Source organism: Panthera onca, chromosome B2, assembly GCF_046562875.1.
Source record: "Panthera onca isolate mPanOnc1 chromosome B2, mPanOnc1 haplotype 2, whole genome shotgun sequence".
Classification (NCBI taxonomy): Eukaryota; Metazoa; Chordata; class Mammalia; order Carnivora; family Felidae; genus Panthera; species Panthera onca.
This window is the reverse complement of record NC_138343.1, coordinates 100,259,059-100,282,559: the sequence shown is the minus strand read 5'-3', so window position 1 is coordinate 100,282,559 and position 23,501 is coordinate 100,259,059. Positions and strand designations below refer to the sequence as shown.

General features: G+C 43.0%; 1 protein-coding gene across 12 annotated transcripts in view; it reads left to right on the top strand.

Annotated features, from left to right (window-relative positions):
* FYN (FYN proto-oncogene, Src family tyrosine kinase) overlaps window positions 1-23,501 on the top strand; it is a 214,832-nt gene that overhangs the window by 63,605 nt on the left and 127,726 nt on the right. The window contains exon 1 of one of the 12 annotated variants that reach the window (XM_060616420.3): window positions 15,693-15,924. The exons of 10 other annotated variants lie outside the window; for them this stretch is intronic. The gene's annotated coding sequence lies outside the window, so the exon portion shown is untranslated. Of the gene's footprint in view, window positions 1-15,692; window positions 15,925-23,501 lie in introns of those variants that run through there. One more of the 12 variants, XM_060616418.3, reaches the window with a different exon arrangement.

Here is a 23,501-nt window from a genome sequence, read left to right as displayed (position 1 = left end):
TTCATTCTCCGCATTTTTGTCTTGAGAATCAAAACTTAGCTTATAGGGCACCTGGGTGGCTCAGTCGGTTGAGCGTCTGACTTCGGCTCAGGTCATGATCTCACAGTTTGTGAGTTTGAGCCCTGCATCGGGCTTTGTGCTGACAGCTCAGAGCCTGGAGCCTGCTTTGGATTCTGTGTCTCTCTCTCTCTCTCTGCTCCTCCCCTGCTCATGCTTTGTCTCTCTCTGTCTCGAAAATAAATAAAACATTAAAAAAATTTAAAAAAAAAAAAACCTTAGTTTATAAATCCAAAGCCACTTCTAAAACTAACCCAGTGGAACTGAGGGTTGATGGGTGGGAGGGAGGGGAGGGGAGGGTGGATGATGGGTATTGAGGAGGGCACCTTTTGGGATGAGCACTGGGTGTTGTATGGAAACCAATTTGACAATAAACTTCATATATTGAAAAAATAAAAAAACTAACCCAGCGGTTAGGATTTGTTTTCTCCCCGCCATTCTGACCTGTTTGTAAAGTTTTTTAATAAGACCAGTGTTGAAATACATCGTTAGCATGGGATTTCCCCTTTAGTTTTAAAACTCATCCAGAGCAAACATTGTGCTTTCTCTTTACAGAATTACTTTACATCAGAATGTCCCAACTCCCATGTTGGGACATGATGAGAAATTAAGGTTCTCTTGTGCTGCTACCAGAACATCCTGTACTCTCTCCTCCAGCTCAAGTCTTGCTGGGACAGAACTAGAAGGAAGATCCATCTCCCTTGATTTCCTTGGCCCCTCTGTGCTGTCTGCCCAGCAAGGGCGACACAGCTGCTGTTGGGAACACAGAAGTAGCAGGCTCTCCCCATCCTCAACCCGCTTTCCAGTTTCAGTAACACCTCTTTGATGACCCTCTGGTTTCCATGCCAATTCTGTTTCCACACAACGAAGATCTGTGTATTAGCTAATATTCATGGAGTCCTTACAGTATGCTAACCTGTTTCACTTGACAATTCTTAGAAATCCTCTCAGATAGGTGCTATTATTATGTCCATTTTATAGATGACAAAACCAAGGCCTAGAGAGGTAAAGTAGCTGGTCTAAGACCACGGCTGATACACTGTGGTCTGGGACTTTGCCTGAGTGCAGAGCGCTAGCTCTAACCTCTATACTCATTACCTCTTCCTTCCTCCAAGCAAATTCTGATAGAGTCAAAGTTCAGCTCCATAAAAAGTTTTGAGCAATCCTGGGAATTTGTTTTATCAGGATTTGACCTACATTATCTCTGGGGGTTCTGTCAAGATGAGATATAGTTTGTAAATGAGGCTAATGCAGTATGATTATTCTCACAGGGGTGCATTTCATGAACCAGGGTGTTTGTTCATGCTGTATTAGACAGTTTTCCATAAAGCTGGTTCTCTGGGAGCGTATGTACTATCTGCCTAAAATTGCTGCTGTATTAGGCCTGGGGAATAGGCCATCCAGGTTAAGTGAGGGTGTTCTTTGAACTCTTTGAAATCACTAAACTTTAGATCATCACAAATACAGAGGTGGGAAAATACACCACTGTTAAATTCTGTAAACTGTTTAGTTTTGAAAACACAAATCCAACCGTTTTGGAAATTATTTGCAACACACTAAGTCTATGATTTTAGAACATGAGTGTAGATGTCTTACATCTGATTGAAATTATTCCATGGTTTAGAATATAGTGAATGGTCAGTAAGTAATTGTTTCCTGAGTGAATTAGTTGCATTATTTATATAATTTTGAAGAAGTAAAAATAATGAGCGATAAGCAATCTCCGTGTGTATCTGAGGAGTGATCATGTATGATGTATATACTTGGTATTTTATAGAGGGCATGACCTGTCTTCATAAAAACATGTTGTATGTGCATAATATCTTTTATCTAAAGATCCGGTTAATTCTCAGAATACACTCTGAGGAAGACGGGTGACACACTCTTCTCTTATAGATGAAGAATTTGCAGTTAAGACTGGTTAAGTGTGACTAACGACTGATTAACTCCAGTTGTAGGATCCTTGTCTCCAGCCTCATTCTGCGCCCGCGACCTACTATTTGACCTTTCAGGGCTGTGTGGCAGCCTACTGTCCAGCACTGCCCCCCGCCCATTAAAAAGGGGGAGCATTTTTAATTTAATTACCCACTTTAAAGGAAATGTAATAATTTAGCTGTGTAAGCGCATTTGGTTTCTAAGTATACAACTAAAGAATTTCTAGACATTTGGCCCCAAACACTTTTTTCTCTTCACACAGTTCCACAAAGTGCACACTAAGCAGATGGTGCAGACAAGCACATGGTTTATTTACAGCCAGTACAGTAGACGGAGGCATATGTGCTAAGGCCTCTTACACCCGCTCCATGGGAGCCATTAACACATCCGTTTAGATGCAGGAGTCTCGGGGTTTTGCTCTGGGCACTTCTGTTCGCTCGCTCCCCCCAAGCATCACCATCTGCCCTGCCCCCTCTCGGAGGCCCTGGCACCTGCCCCTCCTGCCCAGGCAGTCACAGGCTGGTTCTTCACGACGCGCTTCGTCCGGTTAGACGTGGCGCTGATAGCAGCCGTGCTGCTCTTCGCTCAAACCTGTGTGCCACTCGAGGCCTGTCCGACTTCCACTCAAGCCTGCTCTTGGGCCAAGTTCAGTGCCACGCAGTTCCACGGACATCCTTGAGCACTTTGCACTCGCCAGGCGGGGGCTTGGGGTGCAGAGGGTCCTCAGACATATTCCCTGAGAGCTGGCACATATGTTTCTTCTTTGTATTCTAATTTCAAAGCTGCCGCTTTCCTCATCACCTGTGATGCCTGGAGAGCCAGCAGCTGTTGGCCTGCAAGACTTCACGCATCAGATGAACCAAACAGTAGCCCCTGCTTTCTGCACCTCTCACCGAGGAATTATGTGCATGCTTTTCTTCCTTCTCAAATGTTCTCCCTAGGTGAATAATTATGAATTGTATTTAAAGAGCTGTGATGAAGAAAGAAAGGAAAAGAAAGAAAGAAAGAGAAAGAAGGAAAAAAAAAAAGCCTTTTGACCAGAATGATCTGTTAGCTTAGCAACCAACCCACAACGAACTGGTAACAGTTTCTCCATTTTCTAGTTCCTCCTGGCAGAGCAATCGGATTGGCTTGACTTCTCTTTTTAAGCCAAGCCATACACCCTGTAGGTTCCTAGCTGGTACATGTGGGTGGGCTTCCTTCAGTTGAATGGCAAGAGGTGGATTTTGCCAGTTCCTTTTTACTGTTGCAAAATTATGTCATCACTGAGTGGAGTATTTATAAGCTGGCCTTGAGTGTGCATAAAGCATCAGTATCAAACTTTTTTTTTTTTTTTACTTGGTAGAAATTTGTGGAAAGAAGTGTGTTTGTGTTGTCTGATTGAGACAATCATTGGTGTCTTGCCACAATGTTTGAAAATTACTATATGGGGGAGTTATAGCAAAGCAGCAGTTGTAACTGATTTTAAGTAGAACTCACATGTTATACCACATTTATGTCTGGCATTTGGTTTATGGACTTTATCTTCTTGTCTGAAAACTTCATGTGTAGCCACTGGTGTGTACTATTAGGGAACACCAGTCCAGTAATCACTTGGGATTTACTGAGGCATTTATGAGTCTTCCTTAAGACCAGCTTATGTAAATGTCATCAGAAAGGTTTCTTCCTTTGAGGGCATCAGATTCTCAGTTGATGAGTCTTACTCGCATCCCTTTAGTATTTGTGACAGGAGATCCTTTTCTTAAAAAAAAAATTTTTTTAATGTCTATTTATTTTTGACAGAAAGAGAGAGAGCACGAGTGGGGGAGGGGCAGAGAGAGAGGGAGACACAGAATCTGAAGCAGGCTCCAGACTCCGAGCTGTCAGCACAGAGCCCGATGTGGGGCTCGAACCCACAGACCACCAGATCATGCCCTGAGCCGAAGTCGGACGCTCAACCGACTGAGCCACCCAGGTGCCCCGAGGAGCTCCTTTTGTTCTATGATATTCAGGAATTTCAGTTGTACACTTCTGTCCAATCATATGTTGCTGGCCTAGCTATGGTCACATGGTTCACTGCCGAGCTATTGGCAGGACGGATTCCCAGAAAACAGGACAAGAATGGGGCAGACACCCAAAAACATGTATGGTACAGATACGATTTGAGAGCCCTCATACCGAAAACTGTATTTGCCCTTTGTCCTCAAGTCTCTTTGTGAAACTGGATTCTTTTAGAATAAGGAGCACAGTAGCATCTTCACCCATACTGTCCAGTATGGGTAGTAATAAGTAGTAATAAGGTACTAAGAATTATGGCATGTTTTAAACCATTTTGTCTGAATCTAAATTTTAGGATTTAAGTAAAATTGAAGTCTATTTATTTCCTGTAATTCTAGCAACGGAGTAATTAAAAACATTTTACAAATGAAATCATACAGCATGAAACAGCATCCCTTTGTCTTACGTGGCTAAAACTAAGATCCCAGAATTAACAAGTACCGACTACTTACTTGCACATCCAGCGAGGGCAGAAGGACGAGGACTCCATGTCTGCAACACACATCAGCTGGTGCTGGGCAAGGTCTGCTCGCTGTGCCAAATAATGCCAATTATTCTTTGGTAAACACACTTTTATTCACTGAGGAACAGTTGTTTGCCAACGTATCATACAATTATATAGTGAATGGAGAACAATAGATGCTTTGTAGAAATATTTTTAAAACAAGTAAACAGCAGACAGTGCCTAGGGAAAGGGCCCCAGCTCCAGAGTGTCTGCTGATACATGGTATTTAGCAAAGTGCAAGTGCAAATAGGGGCTTGGTGGGCACACACAGTATACACAAGTAGGGGTGCGTGCACCTTACCCCCCGGCTTCCTCATGCTCGTGCCAGTGAGAAGAAAAAAGTCACCATGCAGTGGTTGATTTAATGTTTCCCGAGATCTTGACCTGAAAGGAATATGAACATAAATGTAAATTCTTCAAGAGGTCAGAATCTGGGCTTCGGGCTGACTTGAAACAAAACAGGGCGGAGGTAAAATGCCTTAAGAGCTTTACAGTTCACGTAGGAAGGGACGATGACCACGTCTTCCCTGAGCAGCACCACACAGAGTGTGCAGTGTTTTCACCAAACATCAAAAAGACTCACGTACCATGACAAATTGCTTTTGTAATTTACTCTGCCTGGATGGCCCTGGAGTCCTGTCAGGGAGTCTTAGGTGAATGAGAAGGTTTTTCTCCTCGCATTGCAAGGGGCGTGCCCCAGGCCCTCCTGTCAGACCTGATGAGAGCAGCGTTCAGCTCTTGTCCTCTCCCTTGGTGATTTATTATGCCATATTTTCATCCTCCAGTAGTATACTGTGTAAACGTTTAACGTTTAGCACAGGCATCTCTGTTAAGAACAAGATAGGATTCAGATTACAAAGCAATTTTACGAAATTTTTATGGCTCTCTGTGAGCTGCAGCCCTCTGACCAGAACTACTGCCTTCAGTGAAAGAATTGTTTGTTTACAAGGCAATAAAATTAATCGTTATTGCTATTTGATGGCTGTTAGAACTAAAACCTAGGTCTCTCTGAGTCATGAGGCATACTTAGCACTAGATCAGTGCTTCCCAGTGTCTAGTCATTTGTATACCACCTGTATTACCTCCTCTATATCGGTGTAGCACCTGCATTGTTTATATAACATCCCTTAAATTATTTTTTATACTAAACCAGCCTTATTTTAAAAGGAAATTTTGTGGGGCGCCTGGGTGGCTCGGTCGGTTAAGCGGCCAACTTCGGCTCGGGTCGTGCCTACGCGGTCCGTGAGTTCGAGCCCCGCGTCGGGCTCTGTGCTGACAGCTCAGAGCCTGGAGCCTGTTTCGGATTCTGTGTCTCCCTCTCTCTGACCCTCCCCCGTTCATGCTCTGTCTCTCTCTGTCTCAAAAATAAATAAACGTTAAAAAAAAAAAAAAAAAAAGGAAACTTTGTGACCTCCAGTAGAAAAGCACTATCATTTGATATGAATAAATGGTCACCATTAAGATAAATAAATGAAAATAAGAGTGCTGCCACAATCTCATACATGCCCTTTCCCGTAGAAGACTAGGGCCTAAGGCCATACCTTAGTGGGAAAGAGGGGCCTTAGCAGGTGTGACATTGAGAGCCGTGTAGACGTGCAGCATCCAGCTGAGACTTGGATGTTGGAGAAGACTTTTAAAGCATTGAAAAAGGAATAAGGTTTTCAGTTTGTAAGTCTGTGATGTGCCTCTGAAGTCACCTGGGGCGTCCCGTGGTGGCAGACGCCTCTGCACCGGGCCACTAACCCAGAGAACCCCCGAGACTGTTCCTTCACTGCTGCCAGTGAGCCGGGCAAATGCGGGCACAGTGAGACTTACAAGTTGTTTGTTGCGCACCCAGTGAAGGTGAGCGTAGAGAATGGTGATCAGACATGATGCCTCCTGAGAGCTTATTAAGTTCAGTGGAACCAACATTAGTTGGGGAGAAGTTGAAGGATGGGATAAATCGTCTTTCAGCCTATTTGTTTCAGGCCCCCCAACCTCACATTCTGTGTTCAGTTGCCTGCTTACTTGCAGGTAAAACCTAGTTGGAAAATCATATATATTAAAAGGGGGGAAAAAAGAGTCACTTTTGTTATAGACTATGAGTACATGCAAAAGTTCAATGTTTCCACTTTAAAAACTCTGAGATATTTTCCTTTTCTATAATATATTTATTTCAATGCCTTTTTTTTTTTTTAGAAAAAGTAGCAATAGGCGCTTCACTAAACCCTATGAACACATCTCCCAGCAGTAGCCCTATTGAGTTCAACATGAAAGACACCAAGGCCTTTACTACAAGACTAAAATGTGAAACATCATGTCTTTTCTGGAGTCAGTGCTCAGTAGATAGAAGTACATTTGTGAATTGATTTTTGAAATCCTTTCCTGGACAGAGTTGTTCCCGTATCCTGCAGCTACCTATACCATCAGGTGCTGTCATGAGTGGGCCTGGTGGAGGCATCAGAGGCTCAGTGTTTGCTCACGGGACGCTGTCGTCTGTGATGGTGGTGAAGGTTTGACACTCCCTGGCACTGTGTCTGTAGTGGTATTGTACCAGGCACTGTCCTCCCTCTGTGCCCCCCGAAAACTGACCTGTGCGGTGCTTTGGTGGGCTCCATTGCCTCTGGTTCCTACTTGGGTCCAGCAGGGGGAGCACCTGAGCCCAGAGGGCAGGAGTGAGGTCGGGATCCTTATTTTCTGTGGGATTTCTCAGCTAGGCAGTGGCTCTTAAAGGATGGACGCAGCTCCTGTCATGCAGTGCCATCCACCCGCATTTCTGTTCCAGGTTTAGGCACTCACCCTCTCCTCTGGCCCCTTCAGGCCTTGGGGTGTGACAGAGCCTGCCCTACCCAATTCCCCTGTGTTATTAGCACAGGGGACTGCACTGTACCTTGTGGCTTTCCTGCACCCCACCCACTTCTGTGTAAATCACCCCTTTATTAAATTTCGTTCAAATTACCATAATTCAAGAGTGTTGCCTGCTTCCTGCTGGAACCTTGACTGATAAAGTGGGTATATGCAGATTCTTTGCAATACAGCCCCAAGCTGACTGGTTCCAAACGGACTGACCTCTGACCTCAGCTTTAATAGCAATGTGTTGTGTACCAGAATGTTCCCCAAACTTGAAGGCGCTTCAAGATCGACTGGGGAGGTTGTGAAAATGCAGGTTCCTGGGCCCCAGCCCTCTACCTCCTGGCTTAGGAATGCTGAAGATGGCTCCAAGGCCCTTGTCACTTTTTTTTTTTTTTTTTTTTTTTTTTCAACGTTTTTTATTTATTTTTGGGACAGAGAGAGACAGAGCATGAACGGGGGAGGGGCAGAGAGAGAGGGAGACACAGAATCGGAAGCAGGCTCCAGGCTCCGAGCCATCAGCCCAGAGCCTGACGCGGGGCTCGAACTCACAGACCGCGAGATCGTGACCTGGCTGAAGTCGGACGCTTAACCGACGGCGCCACCCAGGCGCCCCTACTTTTGACGTTTTGCACACTAGACACAGAATATGATAAATATATTACCCCAAACCCAAGTGGCCTTCTGAACAGATAACTGGTTCAAGGGCAATGGACCCCTGCCTTTTGTGCCATGTTTTACTGTTACCTGAAGGTGAGAGAGAGAAACACTTAATGGTTGTAAATATAAATTCTCCTGAAAAATACAGTTTAATGAGAGAAAAAAAAAAAAAAAAAAAAACTAAATCTGAGAGAGGGGAATAACTGTTCTGTCAACTCCTTGTTAACCACAGTGAACTGATGCATTAGCTGGAATGGCCAGATTCCTCCTGGCTCCGGTGCAAGACTTTGAAAAGACCATTGCCTTTTATCCAGGAGGAAAGCCTAGTATCTGTTTTGCTATGGACCATGGAGTTCCTCACCATCATCTGTTAAGAAAAGAAGCTTATTGACTACCAAAGTGTGACTCAAGATAGTGAAATAGAATTCCCTAAATACTGGACACTTCTTACAAAAAAAAAAAATTAAAAGTCCTGTATTAATACTTTTCCTTTCAGTAGAATTAATCCTTTCAGTAGAACACTTGTTATTTATAAGCCCATGAAATGCTTAGTCCTTGTCAGTGACCATATTCTGAAAAAAGTATCAGCATTCACAGTCCCAAAAGAAAAGTGAGATCAGGGCTCAAGACCCTGAATAAAATGGTATCGTGGACAATGGGGAGTGTCCAGAAGACACAAGTTCAAATCCTGCTTGGACCAAGGGGTCCATTCTCCTAGTTAGGCCTAGTTAGGTCATTCTTAATGCCCCCCAGAGTTACTTTGGCCAGCATTCAGGAGCCAGAAGTTACAAGTGCATGCAGTCGGGTTTCATCTCAACACAAGGTGCTCAAAAAGGAGATAGACTGGGCAGGCTTTGTGTTTTCTAGTCTTAATCAGCGCTGGCACTAGGGAGCCCCCGGACCTGCCCTGGTGACTGAGAGGGTGGCTGCAGGCAGGGGCAGAGTGTGGGGACCATTTCCTAGTAGAACACCCCCATTTCCTATTCCACCCCATTCCACTCTGTCCTTCCATTTGCCCCTCATCCACAGGGTCTTCAGCTGCCATGAGAGCTGCTGTGGGTTCAGAAAAAGGCAAACGGAAAAGGCTAGAAAAAGCAGAAACACTTTAGAGGAACTGCTGTAAGAACCAGCAAGAGGTGGGACCACCCCCATCGTGCTTTTTTTTTTTTTTTTTTTTTTTTTTTTTTTCCACACAGGCTACTTTTTTTCACTTCAAACTTTGGATGGCCTACAATTCGATCATTTTAATTTGAGGTTATAAGTGACCTTTAAGAAGGAAAAATTGCTTCAGGGGAGGTTGATGACTCATGAAATGATCAGTGGCATATGTGCACGAATTAATTTGATCCCATTTCCGAGCCTGGGGCATGGAGAGTGTGATTGGAAAGTGGTCAGTAGACAGTTTGGGTACCTCTGGGAGACCCAGGTAGGATATGTGGTGATGTAAAGCTGATGGCAGGACTAGAAGGCAGTAGTTTAGGAGCAGTGAGAGAGTTAGGGAGAAAAAAACCCTTACCCCCATGGAGTCTTTTTCTTAAGACCCAGAAGTCGGGCCAGCAGTGGTTTTGTGTAAGGCTGATTTGGTGGGGCAGCCTGGACCCAATACCACCAACAACAGCATCTGTCATGTGTGGGGTTGCCAGATTTGGCAAAAAACAAAAAAAACCAAAAAACAAAAAACAGGATACCTAAGTAAATTTGAATTTTGTATAAGCAATAAATAATGTTTTAAGTATAAGTCTGTCCCAAATTATGCAAAATTCAGATTTAGCTGGATGTCCTGAATTTTATCTGGCAGTACTCAAAGGGCTGAGCGCCTGACATTCAGCAGTTCCGTGAGAAAGATGCTGTTGGCTTCACCTTAGTGATGGGAAAGTCAGGGCTAGGAGGGATTGTGTTTTACAGCCTCTTAGCTGATGGACAAGCCTCCAGAAGCTGGTGTTCGTAACCCCAGGACCATCCATGGAGAATGAATGCACTGTAGCCCCAGACAGTGGGCTCACAAACACACTCTGGGCCCTCTGGTGTTTATCTTGGGGTGGCAGAAAGGGCCCTGGAGGGAGGTGAGGCTGGCAGAGGGCTCTGCTGTCTGAGACGCTCTTCCAAAAGGTGTGGAGAGCTGGGAGGACGGAGACCCCAGGAGATGAACCCCCGGTAGGGTTGGGTAGAGGCCTGGAAGGAACATCAGAGTCTGTCTATCCTTTTTATTTTATAAGGAAGCTGAGAACTAACAAGGTGAAGTGACCACTCAGGTCACAGAAAAGAAAAAAAAAAAAAAAAATCAGTGAAGCTGGTAGCAGAATCAGGTTTCCTAAGTCCTGAGATCTTTCCACTACCTGATGCTGACACAGCAGATTCTTCTTCTCCAGCCCTCCAAGTTTCCACACAAGCGCGACTTTATATGCTGTACCCACTTGGGCCAACCTGGTGGGAAGGACTACGTTCTGCTTATGAGTCACTGCCCTCATTTTCTTTTCTGCCGGTATAAGAACTGCCTCGGTAGCCCCTTATTACCAAGAGGCTGGGTTATGTTTTATATCCCAGTTAACAGGGACCAAAACCAGGGACCAAAACATCCAGGTTGTGCCATTCACTGCATCTGATGCTATTTGGGGCAGGTGTGTAGGTTTCCAAAATCTGGCCACTCAGTAGAATGAAAGAAAAACCTGAAGTTGTGCTTCCTTCAGGCTTAAAAATACCTATTAGTGGTTTTGCGATGAATCACATTTATTCCTATTTGGACTGAAATGTGATAGGGGAATCGTCAGCAGAGGTCTGCTTATGAGCTCCCCGAGCCCTCCACAGTGCCCAGTTGGGGAGAAAGATATGCTCAGGGTAGAGTGGAGTGGGCAGGGTCTCTTCTGACTTAGGGAAAAGCATCACCCCCACATCCTCCAGGGACTGAGAGCTTTATGGTAACAGGAGATGTAGATGTTCCCCAAAGCCTGACTTTACCCTGTTTTTGTTTTTGTTTTTGCTTTTGTTTCTGAATCCTTAAGCTTGGCCTTCCTGTATTTTCAGGACCACAGTGGCTTTTCCTGGCTTTTCAACACATGGAATGAGGGGCCCCTGGGTGGCTCAGTTGGTTAAGTGGCTGACTCATGATTTTGGCTCAGGTCATGATCTCATGGTCCATGAGTTCGAGCCCTGCACCAGGCTCTGTGCTGATGGTGCAGAGCCTGCTTGGGATTCTCTCTCCCTCTCTCTCTGTCTCTCTCTCTCTCTGCCCTTCCCCTGTTTGTGCTTGCTCGCTGGTGCTCGCTCTCTCTCTCTCTCTGTCTCAAAAATAAATCTAAACACGTGGGAATGAAATGTACTTTTTAAGTTTATTTGGTTTACTTTAGCAGCTTTTGATGTAAACTGAGGATAGGAGGATAAGAATACTTCAGTGAACCAGTAGCTGTGTCCACACTGTCTTATCCTCTCAGCAAATTAGCACATGGGAAACTATTTAGAGGGGAGAAGGTCATTTTATGGGAAAGAAGATGCTTTCCCTCTTCTCTATTCTTGTGGTTTGCTCCATTCCTGACATGGTGGATATTTGCAACGTTTTCTTGGAAAGCAAAATGTCCCACATTAATGTTGCATGGCTTCTTTGGGAAGCTGAAATTCCACATGCTCCTTCACAGATTATTTTTTCAGATAATTCTACAGATTGCACTGTTTGCTGCAGAAGTGAAATTATCCACAGCACATTGTTGTTTTGTTATCTCAGGAGTGATAATGTTCAAGGTGAACCAGCTAGAGCCTTAGGCAGACACACCTGTTATTCAGGTTCTTCCGTAGCCATTTACCTCTGTGGCCTCCACCTCCCATACCCACGCCAGGCCGAACACATTGTGAAGTGGGTTACTTTCCTCCCTGATGTCAACAAGAATCGTGCTTGACCATTTGTCGATGGGAGAAGGGGAAACTAAAAAGCTGAAGACTGATGAGACTGGCCAGGAGCTGGTCAGCTTTGTAAACTGTGGTCCTCAGTTCAGGGTGGCTTGAGGATAAGAAAGGCTCTTGGACATTTATTAATGTTACTTGTTGACTTCAAAAAATGATCCACGGGGTGAAAGAAACCTCACGTCCAGAGTCAAGGCACAAAAGCAGCATCATTTGGAAAAGGAATTTTTTTAATGAAACCCAAATATTTAAAGTGATTGAATGAATACTTTTGAAACAGCCAAATTAACGTGTACCCCTGAAAGTTACCTGATTTAGAAAATCTGAAAAACTGTGAATTAACCCAGAACAGTGCTCAGAGGATGAAACGGGAGTGTGTCCTTGGAACTCCCAGTGGCCTCCGAAGGTCAGTGGGAACTTGCCTTTTTGAGGCAGATGGTGGATCCGGAAAACAGTTCTCAAAGCGGATGGGGCTTTTTTCTGGAGAAAAGTGGGTAAACAGCTAGGCTCCTTAGTTGTCATTTTCCTTACTTAGAGGAACTTCAGCTGGATTCTGGTCATCTTCTCCAAAATTTTACAGCTTCTTAGCCAAGAAAAACATGTGTGGTTGAGAAATCTAGGAGTTTTACCCAGTTTCTTCAAAACCCACTCTGCATTGATTTTGGCAGATAGTCACTGGTTAAGCATTGCATTGGTAAGTTAACTTGGCATGCGCGTAATGTCTGGAAGGCTAACTTGGTATCTGATACTTTGTTCTCTTCACTTGCAATTTTTGTAACGGGTTCATGTTCTTCTAGTATGATCTGGACCACTGGAAGAGACCCCCTCAGTGTTCTGATAATTTGGAGCGTGAATGAGGCCATTCCCAGATACGTCTAAGTGGCTGGTATGAAAGTGCTGTTGGATTTTGGTATTCATTTCCCTAGCCATCAAGTTTCTCTCCGTATAAATATTCAGTTAAACTACACATGATAAGCATTTCTGAATTGTTTTCCTGTATTCCATACAGGCAGCTGTTAACAGGAAAAATGGGGAGCTCCCTTGAAAGGCTGTGTAACCCTGCATATCATGCACACAATGTGTGGACCCCTGCCTCGGTTATGGCGGAAGTGGTTTACAATGGAATGCTTAGATGCAAAACCCTTTAAATCCAAAGTGCTCCCAAAACTACCAAGGCGACCGCTGAGCTAAACGAGCAAGGTGCTGCCCTGTTGCTGCCAGAGCCTGGATGTTAACACCAGACTTGCTGGGGCTAAGAGCAGATGCCCCTTGGCATCTGTCACTGTGTGTCTGGTCTTTGATGCTGTGGTGTCTTATTTGTTGGCAGCGGTGTTGGTATCAGTGAAGCATTAGGATGAAGTGTAAGGAGGTGTAAGGTGATTTAAGTATGGAACAGCAAACTCTGAAAACACTGAAGACATTCTTGGATTAAAATTTTAATCTGTTCTCTTCCGAAAAGATGGAATTTAGGCATTTGCAATTTATACTTGACTCTGCCTTAGCCCTCATGGCATCCCACACCATCCTCACAGGGTACCAGTCATCGGCATTTGGTTTCCCATGAGAAGGTGTGAAAAGAGGCCTGCAGGCCTGGGCAAGAGAGGGTTCAATCTGAAGCTAGGTTTCCAGAAATTCAAGGCAGAGCTCTGTGTCACTGCAAACCAACCTATTCATTAGGAATCCTGCTGCATCATCCCTGGAACTTAAATTCCCATTTCCATCTTGGTGGGTATTTTTGGAAGTCAATGAATAGTATTAACTTATGCTCTGAAAAAAAAAAAAAAAAAAAAGAATGATCCCGTGACAGATTTAAGAAGCACGGTTGCAGTCGTTCCCATTTTAGATTATAGTAAATTCCTTCTGTGTCAGGCTCGCTTCTTATGAGTTTTCTCTTCCTCCATCATGCCCATCCTCCCTTGGGTGAGTCGTGTCGGTCCCTACTGCTCCGCTCCCTCGCGCTGCGCCCTGGACTTCTGCAGAGCCTCCAGCATGCCTCCAGCCAGCCGGAGAGCCTTCTCTCTGCCACCTGCCACCTGCCACCTGCCACCCACTGCCGGTCTTCTCCACCCTGTGGTGAAACCTGGGCCTTATTTTCAGCTCTTCTGGGGTAGTGTGTCATTACTTGGAAGAAAATTAGAAAGCATTTTACATTGCTTATTATAAATCGTTAATTGAAGCCCCACCAAACCCAAGGAATTTATTCTCTCATTGATGTGTGCGTTACTCCCATTAACATTTATAAAACTGTTTAGAATCAAAGAACCAGCAGGAGCCCGTAACAGAGGATCCATTTTGATCCTGCTTTACAAAGTGACTCATACCCACAGGGCATCAACAAGCATTTTAAATATGATTGTTACAACTTCTTTTTAAGAAATAGAGCAATTACTGAACATGTCATCATAGCACGCTCAAGTCCTTTGGAATAAATGACAGTTGCCAGTTGTACAGCCTTGCCCCACCCAGGCTAGACGTTGCAAGCGTTGTCTGACGTAGGCAGTATCTGCGTTGAAGATATAACCTCTGGCTGCCGCTCCTGCATGCTCCCCTCCATCGGGGGAACCGCTGGAGCCTTTGGGACTCAGCATAACAACACTGGACAAGGCGCCAGAGCAGCGGGAAGGGGAGAGAGAATAGAGGTTTCTTGCTTCATCTGAGCCATTTGTGCCCTGCCCTACCTGTGTGGTTATCGACAGCTAACATCACTGAAATGAACAGTTGAGAAGTGGTAGGATTTGGTCCAGATATTTCTAAAGCTGTTGAAACCCTCCGTTTACCAGTCCTTATTACTATGGCAGAAGAAACACAAAGAATCGGAAGACGTTGTAGAAACAACTGAAAATAGCCTTAACCTTTCACGTGAAATTCACACACTAGGTGTTAGAACTGTGCTTTCTCTCTCGCTGAATGTATTTGTACAGTGCTTATTTGTTCGTCTTAAAAGCCAAAAAGGAGAGCCTTCCAGCGTGCCCCATTTTTAGGTCTGTGTGTTTCACCCTCTGTCTTATCTGCTCCTTCCCTACCTCTTCTTCTGCCTGTAATAGGGCATTAGTTAGATGGACATTCTCAATGTTTGGAAAATGAGTTCAGTTTGGATGGGAGAGGAGAAGTATTTTCATATTTATGTCTGATTTGGGCACCAGTTCAGTACCCTTTAGTCTTTCTTAGAAATTTCTGTTAAATTTTATAACACATAGATGAACACTTGGTTAGCCTAAATGTTGCTCTTTTAAAAGTTAATTTTATTAGGTTTTGAAGTGCTGGCAATAATTGTATTATTTCCCTAAAGACCAGCAGTATCTCACCTAGTTCTGTCCTTGGAATGTCATCGAACCTTGTAAGAACTTTTTGAGTTTCCTCTGCTTTGGTCTGAGGTGGAGAAACAAGTTTTCATTTCTGTAATCGTTAATCTAAGATATTCGGAGGAAGAAAAATACAGAATATCCCTTTAATCACAGAACCTCATTTCTAACCCCCCTTAAAAAAAAAAAAAAAAAAGAATAAATACACAGTTTCCAAAGGAAGGAAGCAATGCTGGCTATTAACAGGTAGAACCCATCTGGCACTGAATAGAGAGAAACAAGCCCAGAATGCTTTTTATTTATTCTTCACCACAGCACTGGGAACTGGGTCAGGATTATCCTTGTTTTACAAATGAGGCGGCTGGCGCTGGGGAGGCCAGGCCAGCCCTTCTCAAGGCCACAGATCCCGGCCCAGAAGAGGTGGGAGGATTGAGGGCAGGCCTGCACAATTACTGCCCAGCCCTGCCTGCTGCTGGATCTTGCTAGAGTCGGGGTGTGTAGGCTCAGTGTCAGCCCGATGGGTCACTTGTTCCCAGAGACTCAACTTGACCTTCCAGTACCTAACAGGGTGCTTAGAGCATGACAGGCACTCAATAAATGCTTGTTGAATGAAAGTATTGTCAGAGCCAAGTAATTCATTATAATTCATCATCACATCCTTGTGACTACCCTGGCCACTGCCAAATCTGTTTTGAAACCTCTTTGCAGGTGAGTAAAAAATATTTTTTTCTTTCTTTCTTTCTTTCTTTCTTTCTTTTTTTTTCTTTTTTAATAACATTACCAGAATTTGCCATCTGTGCCACTGTGGCCAAAAGCCTCCGGTGGCCAAGACCATCAGCAAGTCAGAGATGTGCAAATGAAGATACTATATGCAAACTTTCTCTTTGACTTAAGCTTATTTCTAATGGTTCTTTTTTCCTGACTTTAAAATTGAACTCAGTGTAAAAAATTGGGTGAGCTGTAAAGAAGAAAGTTAAAACATCTCTTAATCACACTGTATTGAGAAAGCAATGTTAAGCCGGTATTTTTTTCCCTCTTTTGTTTCAAGGATGTGCATCATACGTACATTTACATGGTTTTGATCCTGAATTTACTTAATATTAAATGGTGATCATTTTCTCATTAAATAACAACTATAGAGTTTTACATTGTACATATAGACATAATTTACTTAAACATTCACCATCCTATTTCTATGGAATTAAATTTCCTCACATTTGATATTACAAATAGCATGTATTGAATGTTCCAGCATCTGAATATTTGCTTACCTCCTTGATTATTTCATAATGAAAAAAATCAACAGACTTAAAAACATAAAGTTGTTGTGTATGTAAAATCCTAAATAAAATTAAAGACAAACCATAAGAAAAATATTTGCCGCTAATATATTTACATTCTTCACACTCCGTGCTCTGGTTTCCTTTCACTCAGCATAATTTTCTCTCACATTCTCGTGACCAGGCTTTCAGTCTAATTTCTTGACCATTGTACTGGTATCTCATTTGGTTTAGCTTACTTTCTTCCAGTTCAATATTTAATTCTTTGCTCACATGCTTAATACCACGTGACAGTATCTAGCCTGCACTGGGACTACCCACGGACTGTCTGAACATTGTCATTACATCCGCCTTGAAAGTCCCTGAGTAACCTGTGTACATCTCTCTTGAAGACAACTTAAAGGGGTGCCTGGGTGGCTCAGTTGGTTGAGCATCTGAATTTGGCTCAGGTCATGATCTCACGGCTCATGAGTTCGAGCCCCGCATCGGGCTCTGTGCTGACAGCTCGGAGCCTGGAGCCTGGAGCCTGCTTCCGATTCTGTGTCTCCCTCTCTCTCTCTGCCCCTAACCCCCTCACATTCTGTCTCTGTCTCTCTCAAGAATAAACATTAAAAAAAAATTTAAAAAAAGAAAACAACTTAAAAACAAGTAAATAAATTCAAACTGCTGTGCACTATGTCAAGCACTAAAGGGGACATTTTAAAATATGACATAGGCTTGGAAAAAATATGGCTTGGAGACTCAGCATGCCTGAGTAAGCATACTTACATGATAAGTAAACCTGGTGGACACAAGAGATATTGAATACAATTACCAGAAATTTCTATGTAGTAAACCATACCCACCTTCCTTTGTTTTCTACCATTTCTTCAGTTTCATTGGCCTACACCTTTAACACACCTGAATCTCAACTCCTCGTGACCCTGCACATGGGGTGATTTCAGTCACTGTGCTGTGGTTGTATTTTTAAAGTTTTATCCAAATGTTCACCATGATGGCAAGAATTCTGTTTTGTTCATTATTGTATCCCTACCCCTCAGAACAGGGCCTGGCAGGTGATATGTGTTCAGTTGGCATTTATTGGACATATGAACAGAAAGTATGCATCTTTTTTCTTCAAGCAGAGATTATCGGCAAACATATATTAGGTTGACAATAAGTATGGTCGGGCCAAAGGAGAGGTTGGGGTGGGCAAGAGTTCTAGCTTAAATGTCAGATCAATGGGAGTTCAAATCCTGGGTCTGCAATTTACCAGCTTTGTAACCTTGGGCAAGTTAATTAATTTTTCCACACTTCCTTAGCTGAAAAGCGCGGATTAACAGAACCTACTCTGTGGGTGGTTAATAAGGATGAAGTGGGGTCATTTATGTAAAGCACGGCACAGTACCTGGCACATAGGAAGTGTTTGGTAAGTGCCAGCTATGATTATTTACAAATGTTTTCCCTTCCTTTTGATCCCTTAATGTCGTCACACGGCAACCTGTTCTCAGGGACATGGAAGTACAAACTGATTCATGATGAGGAGTAATACACCATAAACTTTGGAGTCAGGCCTGGTTGTGTAAGTCACTTAACTTCCCTGCACTTAAGTTGGTCAGCTGGAGACATACAGCTTAAGCCATGCAGAGGGCCACTGTGAGAATGAAATGAAATAATGTACACAGAGTGCCTGTCATGTGCCCAGTAAGGGCTCTTCCCCCTTTTTTGTCTTGGCTCAGTTAGAGCATCCCTCTGTGATTTTGTACCAAGCGTGTATATGTCTCTCCAGTGTAGTGCTTGTCAATTTATTTTTGACCTAACACACAGAATGTACTACATTTTTACATCACAGCCGTATCACATGCATATGTGATTGAAAAAAACTTTTTCTCACCAAATAATACTATGTATGACCCCTATATTGGGTGGCCTAGGCTGCTGCACAGACTGAGTGGCTCAAACAACAAAAATGTTTCTCACAGCCTGGAAGTCCAAGATCAAGGTGTTGGCAAGCTTGATTCCCTCTCTCCTTGGCTTGCAAGTGGCCATCTTTGCCCTTTGTCCCTCACATGGCCACTCTTCTGTGCATGTCTTAATCTCCTCTTATAAGGACACTGGTCATATTGGATTAGAGCCCACCCTGAGACCTCATTTTACCTTAATTGCCTCTTTAAAGGCCCTGTCTCTAAACACAGTCACATTCTGAGGTGTTGCGGGTTAGAACTTCAACACATGAAATGGCAAGGGGGAAATAATTCAGTCCCTAACAGTGCCCTTGATATTTTTCTTTTATTTTATCAAAGAAATGCTAGGTACAACCAAACCGAGTAGGTTTTTGCAGCCCCTTATACTGATTACCAGACCGCAGGTTGAAAAAGGCCCTGCTCTAGTGGGTTGTGCGGGTTTCATAGGTTAGTGTGAAATTGGCACCAGCATTAGGACTTGCATTTGACTGATTCCAGAGACAGCTTCAGAAGCTCAAAACAGAGAGTGAGATCAGAGGGGACAGCCTTCCACAAATACATAACAGTTACCTGAGCTTAGGGCTTGGCAAATCTCTGTAAATAGCCAAATGGTAAGTCGTTTTGGCCTTGTGGGCCATATAGTCTTTGTCAGACAACTCTGTTGTATCATGACAGCAGCCAGACACAATAGGTACACTAGTGGGTATGGCTGTGTTCCAATACAACTCCATTTATAAGCACTGAAATTTGAATTTCTTATAATTTTCACATGTCATGAAATATTCTTTTCATTTTTTCCCTAAGAACTTAAAAATGTAAAAACCATTCTTAGTTCATGGGTTGTGTAAAAGTGGGCAGCGGGCCAGATGTGGCCCACAGGATATAGTTTGCCTATCCCTTCCCTGGCTGATAAAGCCAAGTCATTTAGCTAAGAGGCTCTCAAGGAATTTGGCCTGGATGATTTTCTTCAGTCCATGTAAGTGCTGAAAAATCTCTGTGGTTACTCATGATAAAAGATATATATCTAAAAAGCAAGGGTTTTGTTTGTTTTTTTTTAACCAGAGGGATCTCTATCTGGGGATGTGGAAACATTCTTAAAGTGCCCACAAAATCATTGTCAGGCAGCAAAATTAGGAATAGAATAAGCACAGAAAGTCTGCACAAAAACAACAGAGCTTGAATCTAAAAAGGAGTCTCCTTTGTGAAGTTGCTATTGAGGGAAATGTAGTGGCCAGAGAAAGGCCCAGGTTTCTTCAAGATGGTTGGAGGATAACAGCTCCAGGCCCCTGGTCCCCATGCTTTCCTCTCAGGGTGAGAGTGAGTGAGGTTTCCTTCCTTCATAGGAGCCCCACATCCTCCAGAGTCTTCTCATGAGGTTTCTTTCCCCACTCAACATGTAGGCCATGGTGGGTGTGGCCATCTTTCACTTCCTGTGGGGACTGCCTACAGCCTCAGGATGCCATGTAAGTGCCCAAATAAATCTCCCTACTGGAGGAGAAAGCCAAAAGTCTGACCATATGGTTTTTTTGCTCCAAGGGATTTATTTCAGTGGTAGCTAGAGCAGTTGTACAGAGTGTGTGTCGGATGACGATGAGCTCTCCTCTCACCAGGCACTGACCAGAAGGGGGAGAGGGCCTAGCAGAAGATGGGGGGTGAGCTGCCCCCAGGACTAGGCGACAGAATTCTCTCTCCAACCGTATAATGCTGCTGCTCTGAGGTAGGTCAAGACTCTACCTGATGACCATGGACATTGCACAGTGGGAATCTGAAGAGCCATGAAAATTGGCAAAGGCTGGAGTGGTGTCCGGGGAGTTATTTTCAGTATTTTAGACGGTCAGGGGGAAATTATACATTTATCCACAACCAGGTTGCGAAGGCAGACACAACTGCTGTGGCTTCCATTGGCAGGAATGAGCTAATCTCACGTGGTGACTCTGGAAGGGAAATACTGAGTGCCACAGAAAGAAAACACCTTTATCCCCAAGACATTCTCGTTTAGGGATTCTTCAGATGGTAAACCAGAACCAGGACCCAGAAAATTGTTTTTTTAATTGACATGAAAAAATTGGTCTTAATATCTAAATTTTTGCTTTAAGAAATCAGATAAAATTAAAATGATTTGTATTATTTTATTTTGGAAACTGTTTGCTTCATTCAGTCCCGACATATGACAATACAAGAGCTTTGGCATGAGAGTCCTCTTAAGTGAATAAAAAACACAATTTAATGAAATGGCATTTTTGAAGCTTTTAGCAGAGCAAATTTTTAAATTATCTTGCTTAAATTAGATTGCTGTGCTGTCTTCTTTCAGTACTTATAAGAGCCCTGTTTTGTTTCTGGTTTCACTGCATTAACCACCAAGATTTTTTTTTTTAATTGATGTATAACACTCACACAGAAAAGTACAGAAATTAAGTGCACCGATAACTGACTTTTCATGAAGTGAACATTCCTGTGAAAACAGCAGCCAGATGGAGAAAGAGTGTCCCCCAAATACCTAAAGCCCCTTACACCCCTTCCCAGTCCCTAGCCACGCCCACTCCAAACGTAACTGATAGCGTTGTTTCTAACAACATTGATTTTGTTTATTTTGAACTTTGTGTAAATAAAATTGTGCTATGTAATCTTGTGTCCCCCTTAACATTGTATTTGGAAGATTTCTCCATGTTGTTACGAGTCTGTTCATTCTCATTGCTGTATAATATTGTATAACTATACCAAAATTTATTTAACCCTTCTTCTATTATACATGGGCTTTTATGTTGTTTCCAGTGCAGGGCTATTACAAAGAATACTGCTAAGAACACTCTTCTACATGTCAATGGGTGAGCATGTGTAACATTTGTGTAGGATAGATTCCTTGATGGAGAGACCTTGAGTTGGATATGAGTGTGTTCAGCTTTCAGATACTGCGAGTTTTCCAGTGTCTTTAGCAATTTACACTCTCATCAGTATGTATGACAGTTCCATTTGTTCCATATCCTCACAAATGTTTTTGTTGTTTTAGACAATGCATTGTGATTTTACTCTTCTTTGATGACCAGAGCAGCTTTTAATCTGTTTAATGGCCATTGGGATGTCCTTTTTTGTGAAATTTCTTCTCAAGTATTTGCCTGTTTCTTTATTAGGTTGTCTACCTTTTCCTTATGGATTTACAGGAGTTCTTTGCTGGATTTAACATCGCAGTTAACTTCCACTGTGTGCATGCCTTTTGATTCTGATGTCATTTGACAAAGTCATACTTAATTTTAATATAGTCCAAATTATCATATTTTTCCTTTATGGTTAGCATTTTCTTGTGTTCTGTTCTTTAAAAATCTTTACTTCTTGCAAAGTGTGAAGCTATTCTGTTTTCTTCTTAAAGTATTATTTTACCTTTCACATTTGGTTCTACCATCCATGTGGAGTTCATTTTCGCATGGTATAAAGTAGAGGTTAAGAATAATTCTTTTCAGGGGCACCTGGGTGGCTCAGTCAGTTAAGTGCCTGACTCTTAATTTCGGCACAGGTCTTGATCTCACAGTTTCATGAGTTTGAGCCCCACAGCAGGCACTGCACTGTCAGCAGCTTGAGATTCTACCCCTCTCTCTGCCTTCCGCCACCCTCTCTATCTCAAAGTAAATAAAACTTTTTAAAAAACAGAATTTTTTTCAGAACATCTAGATGCTACAGTCAGTTGAGCATCCAACTCTTGATTTCAGCTCAGGTCATGATCCCAGAGTCACAGGATCGCACCCCACATCAGGCTCCACACTCGGTGCTGGAGCAAACAACAAAAATTATTGTTTCAGAAGTTCCGGAGGCTAGAAGTTAAAAATCAAGAGGTGGGTAGGGCCGTGCTCCCTCTGAAGGCTCTAGCAAAGAATCCATCTTAGCTCCTTGGCACTCCTTGGCTTGCAGCTGCATTGATCTGATCTCTGCCTCCATTCCCACATGGCCCTGTTCCCCTCATGTCACCCTTTGTCTAAATTTCCTTCTTATAAGGACACCGGTCACATTGGATTTAGGACCCACCCTAATCCACTCTGACCTCGTTTCAATGAATTATATCTACAGAGATCCTATTTCCAAGTAAGGTCACCTTCTGAAGTACTGAGGGGGTTAGGACTTCATTGTATCTTTCTGAGGCACAACCCACAATACCCAGTGAACCCAACACCACTTATTGAACTTCAGCATCATCTTTGTCATAATTTAGATGACTCTTTGTATAGGTCTATTTTGGGACCTTCTTTTTTCTGCTATTGGCCTATTTATCCTAAACAAATGCCACACTGTCTTAATTACTATTGTTTTATAATGAATTTTGAAACTGATAGAGTAAGTTTTCCAGCCTTGTTGTTCTTCTTCAACATTATCTTGGCTTGTGGCTCTTTGCACTTCCGTATATGTTTTTGAATCAACTTGTCAATTTCCACCTGGGGGGAAAAAAAAAAAACCTATCTTTTTTTTTTTTTTTTTTTTAATTGAAATGCATTGAAGATTCAGTTGGGGGGGCGGGGACTGACATCTTAAAAACAGTGAGACTTCCAGTTCATTTACATGCATAACCCTCTATTATTTAGGTCTTTAAGTTTTCTGTGTTTTGTGTTGGATTTATTCCTAGTTATTTGATTTTTTTTTTTTTTTTTTTGGATGGAGATTTGTTTTGAATAAATAAGAAGTAGAGGAAGAGAAGACAAGCATCTGCTGGGTTTCTACTTTCACTTCACATTATCCAGGAATTTTCCCGAATTTACCAAGCATAGCAGGGCTAAGGTTTAGGTTGAGGTGTCACTGACTCCAAATATGACCTAGGCAAATAAATTAGCTACTGCTTCAAAAATGCAGGTTTTTATGAGAGGTGAAATCCTCATAATGTGGGGTCCTGGGTGTGGGTAAAATAAGTCCTTGGTAGAGAAAAGGTAGAGGTATTTCCTTACCCATGTTGCCGCATGGCAAACCTGTGCTCGGGCTAGAAGAGACGGAGACAAGAGGCTGGATGGGAGTTGGGGACTAGATATGTGATTTTCGGTGTTCTTAGAACATTAGGGTTCCATGGAAGTGCCAAGTGGGCCAGAAG